Here is a 10,733-nt window from a genome sequence, read left to right on the forward strand (position 1 = left end):
AAAAAAAAAAAAAAAAAGGTAATAATATAATAATAAGTATCATATTTGCAGAAGCATCAAGACATTTTGAAACAGTAAAATATCTAGGAAGAAACATAACAAAACGGACAAGAAATTTAAGGAAAAACTATAAAACTCTACTGTTATTGTTATTATTATTATCATTATTATTGTTATTGTTGGAGACAGGGTCTCACTCTGTTGTTCAGGCTGGAATGCAGTGGTGCGATCACATCTCACTGCAGCCTCAATTTTCTGGGCTCAAATAATCCTCTCACCACAGCCTCCTGAGTAGCTGGAACTACAGACATGTGGCGCCACACCTGGGTAATTGTTTAGCTTTTTGTAGAGAGAGGGTCTCACTGTGTTGCCCAGTCTCGTCTCAAACTCTTGGCCTGAAGCAATACTCCCACCTCAGCCTCCCAAAGTGCTGGGATTACAGGTGTGAGCCATGGCACTCCACCTATAAAACACTATTTAGGGGCACACAAGGGAGACGTGCCTAAATAGACAAGTTTATATTTGTATATGAGAAAATGTACTATTATAAAAATATCTTTTCTACCAAATTAATCAGTAAATTAATTGCAATCTCCATTACATTTCCAGCAGAATTTCTTACAGAATTTGACAAGCTAGTTATAAATTTCATATTGAAGAACAAGTGTGCAAAAATAGCCAGAACAATTTTGTAATGGAAGAACAAAGAGGAGAAACTTCTTCCTTACCCCAGGTTTGATACATTTTTATGAGGCATAGTAATTTCAACAGTAATAATACGAATTCAGAAGTAGTCATACAGATCAGTGGTACAGAAGAATAGATCCAGAATCAGATCTGAGAATATATGAGAATTTAGCATTTGGTAAGCATAACCTTTTCAATCAATAGGGAAAAGGCAAACATTTCAAAAGTATCGGGACAAATGACTAAACACATGTGCAAAAATATCCCTAAAATATCTTTCTATTCCCTAATGTGCTCTCCAACCTGGGCAAAAAGAGCAAAACATCAATCGATCAAACAAATAGATTCAGTGAAGTTTCAGGAAGTGAAATCAATGTACAAAAATCAATTGCTTTCCTATACACCAACAGTATCCAAGCTGAGATCCAAATCAAGAATGCAATCCCATTTACAATTGCCAAAATAAAATAAAATACCTAGGAATACAGCTAACCAAGGAGGTGAAAGATCTCTTAAATTAGAATTAAAAAAAAAAAAGACATCAGAGATGACACAAACAAATGGTAAAGCATTTCATGCTCATGGATAGGAAGGATAAATATTGTCACAATGGCCATACTTTCCCAAAGATATTAATGGATTCAATGCTTTTCCTATCAAACTACAAATAACATTCTTCACAGAATTAGAAAAAATTATTTTAAAATTCATATGGAACCAAAAAAAAGAGCCAGCATAGCTAAGATAATCCTAAACAAAAATAACAAAGCTGAAGGCATCACTGTTACCTGACATCAAACTATATGACAATGCTACAGTAACACAAACAGTATGGTACTAATACAAAATCAGACACATAGACCAGTGGAACAGAATAGAGAGTCCGAAAACAATACCATACAGCTATAACCATCTGATCATTGCCAAAGTAGACAAAAATAAGCAATGGGGAAAGGATTCTCTAGTCAATAAATGGTTCTGGGATAACTGGCTAGCCATATGCAGAAGACTGACATGATCGCTTCCTTACACCATATGTAAAAATCAACTCAAGATAAATGAAATACTTAAATGTGAAATCTAAAACTGTAAAAACCCTGGAAGACAACCTAGGAAATACCATTCTGAACACTGAACCTGCCAAAGATTTCATGATGTATACACCCAAATCAGTTGCAACAAAACCAAAAATTGACAAAAGGAACCTATGAAACTAAAGAGCTTCTGTACAGCAAAAGAAACTATCAACAGAGTAAACAGACAACTTACACAATGGGAGAAACTATTTTCAACGTATGCATCCAACAGTGGTTTAATATCCAACATCTATAAAAAACTTAAACAAATTTACAAGCGAAATATAAACAATCCCATTAAAAAATGGGCAAAGAATATGAACAGACATTTTTCAAAAGAAGACATACCTGCAGCCAACAGAAATGATAGATGTTCGACATCATTCATCATTAGGGAAACACAAACCAAAACCATAAGATACCAACTTGCACCATTCAGAATGGTTATTATTAAAAATCAAAAAATAACTGTATTAGTCAGTGTGCCCTAATGGGACAGAACTAATAGAATATTATTAGTATTCTATTATATATATATATCTCATACATAGAAGTTAAATAAGTAAATAAGTATATATCATATATGATAAATATATATCATATATTTACATATTTAAATAAAGGGGAGTTTATTAAGTATTAACTTACAGGATCACAAGATCACACAACAGGCTGTCTGCAAGCTTGAGGGGCAAGGAGAGTCAGTCCAAGTCTCAAAACTGAAGAACTTGGAGTCCAATGTTTGAGGGCAGGAAGCATCCAGCACCGGAGAAAAAGGTAGCCTGGGAGGCTAGGCCAGTCTCTCCTTTTCACGTTTTTCTGCCTACTTTATATTCACAGGCAGCTGATTAAATTGTGCCCATCAGATTAAGGGTGAGTTGGCCTTCCCTAGCCCACTGACTCAAATATTAATCTCCTTCGGCAACAGCCTGACAGACACACTCAGAATCAATACGTATTTGCACCCTTCAATTCAATCAAGTTGATACTCAGTATTAACCATCACAATAAAAGATGCTGGCAAAGTTGTAGAGAAAAGGGAACACTTAAACGCTGCTGGTGGAAATATAAATTAGTTCAGTCAATTTGGAAAGCAGTGTGGTGGTTCCTCAAAGAACTTAACACACAACTACTGGCCAGGCATGGTGGCTTACACCGGTAATCCCAGCACTTTGGGAGACTGAGGCAGGTGGATCACCTGAGGTCAGGAGTTTGAGACTAGCCTGGCCAACATGGTGAAACCCTGTCTCTACTAAAAATACAAAAATTAACCATGTGTGGTGGCGGGTGCCTGTGATCTCAGTCACTTGGGAGGCTGAGGTGGGAGAATCACTTGAACCCAGGAGGCAGAGGTTGCAATGAGCCAAGTATCACTGCACTCTAGCTTGGGCAACAGAGCAAAATTTCATCTCAAAAAACAAAACAAACAAACAAACAAACAAACAAACAAAAAACAGGATTACCATTTGACCCAGTAATCCCATTATTGGGTGTATATCCAAGGAATATAAATCATTCTACCATAAAGACATATGAACACATATATTTATTGCAGTACTATTCACAATAGCAAAGGTATGGAATCAACCTAAATCAATGGTAGGCTGAATTAAGAAAATATGGTACATATATACCATGCAATACTATGCAGCCATAAAAATGAAAGAGATCATGTTCTTCGCAGCAACATGAATGGAGCTGGAGGTCATTATCCTAAGTAAACCAATGCAGGAACAAAAAACTGAATACCACACATTCTTACATATACTGGGAGGTAAACAATGGGAACACATGGACACAAAAAGAGAAACAACGGACACTGGAGCCTATTTTAGGCAGGAGGATGGCAGGAGAAAGGAGATTTTAAAAACTACCTATCAGGTGCTATGCTTATTACCTGGAGGATGAAATAATCTGTATATCAAACCCCTATGACATGCAGTTTGTTTGGACGAACGGAGGCAAGATGGTGCACTTCCGGGTTCTTCATCCCCCCTCCCAACTTTTCCCGCACGGGCGAAGATGCAGCCGGCGACCCGGGAAGGCGCAGACCAACTGGGCATGCACCAGGTGACGTCAATCTGAAGAGACCAAGATTTACCTGGTCGCACCTGCGGAACGCCCCTGACACGCCCGTGCCCCGCCTATTGCCCTCCCACTCCCTAGAAAAGCCGCTCTTGGCCCAGGTCCCACGCGGTCTTCCTTCAGCCCCACTGAAGTCGGGATGCAGAAACCCCGCCCGAGAGCCCCACGAGGGGGGGACTCTGTCGGCCTTCTTTGCCGGAGGCCGACAGACTTCTTCCCCACACCTTAGGTTACCAAAATAAACTTGCAGTTTTGCTCCTACACTTGCCTACCTGCTGGTTCTTTTGTGCTCGCTCGGCTGGTCTTAGAAAAACAAATCACAGTTTACCTATATAACAAACATGCACATGTGTGCCTGAACCTAAAATAAAAGTTAAAATGTATACTGTTAGAGAAACTTGGCAAATATTGTTAGAAGAATTGAAAGTAAAAAAATCTGAAGGTCAAAAGTGCACAGAAATGCAGTAAAAGCAGTAATTCTAACATAAAGAGAGTTCTGATAATAACAGATTATATGACCATAGTTTACATGTATTGATTTTTGGCTCATGGTTAAAGGTATAAGTTTCAGGCAAATAACTCATCAGAAAGTGTTTGATTGTTTCAAGATTTTCAGTAATTTTCCACAGGTGGTGGCTTTGTTGTTCTTCCTTAGGCATATATGACAATGTCTGGAGACATTTTAGTTTGCCTCAGCTGGACAAGGCATGCTGTTCCAATCAAATACAATGCTCAGAACAACTCTCCGCTCCAAACAAAGAATTATCCAGCTCAAAATATTAATAGGGTAAGGCCGAAAAACCCTGTGCTGGACTCATCTGATCTCGTCATGGATGAATATTTTTATTACAAAGTGATGCATATTTTTTGTAATTTTAAAGGTGTAGATTAAATACTTATTCAAGGACCACAAACTCTGGCATCAGGTCAGCCTACCCGTGGGCCCAGGCGCAAAACCCACATGCTAAAGGTCCCTACTAGCTAGTCCATCAAAAGTATCTGGCCAGGATGATAGGTGAAGGGCTTTCCATGTCAAAGCCAGTCTGTAAAGACTAGAAGAGTTGAGTATTTCTTCAAGTGCAGAGACATGAATGCAAGTTTACAAGAATCACGAAGAACCAGAGAAACATGATACCAGCAAAGGAAAAAACAAAGCTCCAGTAATCCATCCTAAAGAAATGGAGATGTAACCATTGCCCAGTATTGTACCTCAAGAAACAAGAAAAAAAGGACAGCCTTAATTTAGAGGATGGAAGGAAATAATTAATATTAGAGAAGGAATAAACAAAATAGAGATTTTATTAAATAATAAAAAATAAATTTTAGGGTTGGTTTTGTGAAAAGATATAAAATGTAAAAACTCTTACCTAGACTAATTTAAAAAAGAAGAGAGAAGATTCAAATAAAATCAGAAATGGAGGAGGCAATGTTACAATCAATGCCACAATTTTTTTAAACAAAGAGATTTTAAGAGACTATTATGAACAATCATACAGCAACAGGACAACCTAGAAGAATTGAATACATTCTTAGAAACATACACTCGACTGAGTCAAGTAGAAATCAAAAGGCCGAGCATATTAATAACAAATTATATTGACTTGGTAATTAAAAAAGAAAAGCACATGAATTAATGACTTCATAGATAAATTGTACCAAACATTTAAAAAGTATTACCAATCCTTCTTAAACTCTTCTGAAAAATAGAAGAGGGAACAGCTCTGAACTCTATTTATAAGGCCAGCATCACCTTGATACTAACAGACAGAAACCACAAGAAACAACAACTGAAGGTCAATATCCCTGGTGAATCTGATTGCAAAACTTTTCATCAAAATATTAGTAAACCAAGTTCAACAGCATACTAAAAGGATCATACACCATGACCAAGTGGGATTTACCCCAGTGAGAAGGGATAGTTCAACACATACAAATCAAATGTTATCATATACTCCAGAAACAGAATGAAGAATAAAAAATCAAAAGGTCTTTTTTGTAGATGACGAAAAGTCATTTGACAAACTTCAACACCCTTCCATGATAAAAACTCTTGGGTGTAGAAAGAACTTAGCACAATGAAAGCCAAACAGGCATACCTATAAGAAATTGCAGGTGTAGTTTCAGACCACTGCAATAAAGGAAATATCACAATATAATGAGTCACGCCAGTTTTTGTCTATTTTTCATTTCATATAAAAGTTATGCTTACACAATATTATAGCCTATTACGTGTGCAATAGCATTATGTCTAAAAAAGTGCATTGCTTAATTAAAAAATACTTTCTTGCCTACAAATGCTAATGATCATCTGAACCTTCAGTGAGTTGTAATCTTTTTCCTGGTAGAGGATTTGCCTTCTTGTTGATGGCTAATGACTGATCAGGGTTGTGATAGCTGAAGGTAGAGATGGATGCGGACATTTCTTAAAATGAGACAACAATAAAGTTTGCCACATAAATTTGCCCTACCTTTCATTAAAGATTTCTCTGTAGCGTGCAATGTGTTTGAAAGCATTTAACCCAGAACAGAGCTCTTTCAAAATTGAAGTCAGTTCTCTCAAGCTTTGTCATTGCTTTATCAATTAAGTTTACATAATATTCTAAATGCTTTCTTGTCATTTCTGCATCGTTCACAATATCTTGACCAGGAGTATATTGCATCTCAAGAAACAGCTTTCTTTGCTTATTCATAAGAGACAATTTCTCATCTGTTTAACTTTTATTATAAGATTGTAACATTCATTCACATTTTCAGGCTCCACTTCACTTCTAATTCTTATTTCTCTTGCAATTTCTACCATATCTGCAGTTATTTCCTTTACTGAAGTCTTGAACCTATTAAAATTATCCATGAAGATCAGAATTAACTTCTTCCAGAATCCCTCGGATATTGATATTTTGACTTACTTTCAAAAAGCATGAAGATTCTTAATGGTATCTAGAATGTAGAATCATTTCTAGAAGCTTCTCAATTTAGTTTGCTCAGATCCATCAAAAGTATCACTATCTATAGCAGCTATAGACTTATAAAATGTACTTCTCAAGTAAAAAAACTTGAAAGTGAGAATTACTCCTTAACCTATGAACTGAAGAATGGATGTTGTGATAGCAGGTATAAAAAGAACATTAACCTCTTTGTACATATCTATCATAGCTCTTGGGTGACCAGCTGTATTGACAATGAGCAGTAATATTTTGAAAAGAATCTTCTTTCTCAGTTGTAGGTCTCAAGTGTAGGCTTAAAATATTCTGTAAACCATGCAGTAAACAGGCTTTGTTTTTCCATTTATAGAGCCCAGGCAGAGTAGATTCTTCACAATTCTTAAGGGCTCTAGGATTTTTAGAATGTTAAATGATCATCGGCTTCAAATTAAAGTCACCAACTGCATTAGCCTTTAACAAGGTAGTCTTTGTTCTTTGAAGTTTTGAAATCAAGATATGACTTCTCTTTAGTTATGAAAATCCTAGATTGCATTTTATTCCAATACGAGGCCGTTTCATCTACATTCAAAATATTTTTCTTGATATAGCCACCTTCATCAGTAATCTTGGCTGGAACTTCCGGATAACTTATAATTTCTCCATCAGCACTTACTGCTTTTCTTTGTACTTTCATATTATCCTGATGGCTTCTTTCCCTTAAACCTCGTGAACCAACCTCTGCTTTCTTCATTTTTTCTTCCTTCAGATTCCTTACCTCTCTTCACCTTCATATAAGTGAAGAGAGGTAGAGCTTTACCCTTGAATTGTCTTTGGCTTAAAGGGAAGGTTGTGGCTGGTTTAGTCTTCTATCCTAACTGCTCAAACTTTAGCCATATCAGCAATAGGTCTTGTGTTAGGCCATTCTTATGTTGGTATAAAAAAATATCTGCGACTGGGTAATTTACAAAGAAAAGATGTTTAATTTGCTCATGGTTCTTTTTGAGACGGAGTCTCGCTCTCTCGCCCAGGCTGGAGTGCAGTGGCCGGACCTGAGCTCACTGCAAGCTCCACCTCCCTGGTTTACGCCATTCTCCTGCCTCAGCCTCCCAAGCAGCTGAGACTACAGGCGCCCGCCACCTCGCCCAGTAGTTTTTTGTAGTTTTTAGTAGAGACGGGGTTTCACCGGGTTAGCAGGATGGTCTCGATCTCCTGACCTCGTGATCCACCCGTCTCGGCCTCCCAAAGTGCTGGGATTACAGGCTTGAGCCACCGCGCCCGGCCGTTTGCTCATGGTTCTTTTGGCTTTACAGGAAACAGGATGCTGGCATCTTCTTGGCTTCTGGGGAGACCTCAAGAAACTTACAATCATGACAGGAGCTGAAGTGGGAGCAGGCATGTCACATGACCAGAACTGGAGAAAAAGAGAGAGTCAGGAGAGGGGGGAGGTGCCAAATACTTTAAAATAACTCAAACTCGTAAGAATTCACTCACCCATCACTTAGGGGATGGCACCAAGCCACTCACAAAGAATACACCCCTCTGATCCAAATACCTCCCGCCATGTCCTAACCTACAACACTGGGAACCACACCTCAATATGAGATCTGGTGGAAACACAGATCCAAATCATATTGAATCTATCTCACTTTCTTATCATTTGTGTGTTCACTGGAGTAGCACTTCTAATTTCCTTCAAGAACTCTTCCTTCATATTCACAAATTGGCTAATTATTTGGGGTAAGAGGCCTAGATTTCATCATATGTTGGCTTTTGATATACCTTTCTCACTAAGCTTACTCATTTCTAGCTTTTGATTCAAAGTGAGGGACATGTAACTCTTCCTTTCACTTGAGCACTTAGAGGCCATTGTGGGATTATTAATTGACCTAATTTGAACATTGCTTTGTCTCAGGGAATAATAGTGAGACCCAAAGAGAGAAAGAGAGATGGGAATTGCTGGTCAGAGGAGCAGTCATAACACTCATAACATTTATGGATTAAGTTCACTGTTTTAAATGGGCCTGGTTCATGGCATCCCAAAGTAATTACAATAGTAGCATCAAAAATCATTAATCACAGACCTCCATAACCGATATAATAATACTGGAAAAGTTGAAAATATTGTGATAATTATCAAAATATGACACAGAGATTTGAAGTGAGTACATCACGTTAGAAAATGGTACTAATGAATTCGTTCAATACAGCGTTGACACAAATCTTCAATTTGTAAAAATAACACAATGTCTTTGAAGTGCGATAAAATGAAATGCCATAAAATGAAGTATTCTTGTACATAGAAAGCCCACAGCTAACATTACCTCAGTGGTGAAAAACTAAAGCTTTTCTTCTGAGACCTAGAATGAAGAAAGAATGTCCACTCTCACCATTTCTATTCAAACTAGTATTGGAAATTCCTTACAGAGCAATTAGGCAAGAAAATTTTTAAAATGCAATCAAATCAGAAAAGAAAATATGAATTACCTTTCTTTGTAGATGATGTAATTGTTATGTAGAAAATCCTAAATACTACACACACACACACGCGCGCACACACACACACAACCTCTTAGAACTAATAAATTCAGCAAAGTTGGAAAATAAAAATCAAATATAAAAATAAGTTACATTTCTATGTACTATGACTATCTGAAAAGGAAATTAAGAAAACTCTCACATTTACAACTTAACCAAGGATGTGAGATTGGTGCACTAAAAGCTACAAACACTGATGGAACAAATTAAAGCAGACATAAATAAACGAAACAATAGCCCACGTTCATGGAATGGAAAAATTCATACTGTTGAAAGTTTATGCTATTCAAAATGATGTAAAGATTCAATGCAATCCCTATCAAAATCCAAAAGGCATTTTTTACAGAAATAGAAAAGCAATTTTAAAATTTATAGGGAACAATGAAAGATCCCAAGTAGCCAAAGCAATTTTGAGGAAGAAGAATAAACCTGGAAGCATCACACTTTTTGATTTCAAAATATATTACAAAACTATAGTGATCAAAACAGTATGGTGCTGATAAGAAAAAGCACATACATAAACCAATGGAACAGAACAGAGTTCCCAGAAATAAACTAACACATTCAGGTTGAGTATCCTTAACTGAAAAATCTGAAATCCAAAATGCTACAAGGTTTGAAATCTCTTGAAAGCTGACCTAATGCTCAAAGGAAGTGTTAATTGGAGCATTTTGGATTTTGGATTTTGAGATTAGAAATGTTCAACTGGAAAGTATAGTGTAAATATTCCAAAATTTTAAAAAGTCTGAAATTGGTCCCAAGCATTTTGAACAAAAAATACTCCACCTGTGTATAATAAACTGATCTTCAAAAAGGATGCCAAGAATATACAATGGGAAAAGGATAACCTTTTCAATAAATGATGTTGGGGAAACTGGATATCCACATAAAAAGGAAGGTGATTGGACCTAATGACAGACAGAAATATACTCAAAATAAATTTAAGAGTTAAACCTAAGACCCGAAACCATAAAACTTTCTGAAGAGAAAACAGTGTAAAAGCATCTTGATATTGGCCTTAGCAATGATTTCTTGGATATGACACCAACATACAGGCAATGAAAGCAAATATAGACAAGTGGGATTGCATCAAACTAAAAAGTTTCTGCATGGAGAAGGAAAAAAATCAGCAAAATGAAAGGGCTACCTAAGTAATGGGAAAAAAAATGTGTAAACCATGTATCTGCTAAAGGATTAATTTCCAGAATAAGTAATTCCTACAACTTAATAGCAAAACAAACAAAAAACATAATTTAATTAGAAAATGGGCAAAAATTTTCTCCCTTTCTGTAGGTTGCCTGTTCACTCTGATGGTAGTATCTTTTGCTGTGCAGAAGCTCTTTAGTTTAATCATATCCCATTTGTCAATTTTGGCTTTTGCTGCCGTTGCTTTTGGTGTTTTAGACATGAAGTCCTTGCCCATGCCTAT

Source organism: Colobus angolensis, unplaced genomic scaffold (genome assembly GCF_000951035.1).
Source record: "Colobus angolensis palliatus isolate OR3802 unplaced genomic scaffold, Cang.pa_1.0 Scaffold50, whole genome shotgun sequence".
Classification (NCBI taxonomy): domain Eukaryota; kingdom Metazoa; phylum Chordata; class Mammalia; order Primates; family Cercopithecidae; genus Colobus; species Colobus angolensis.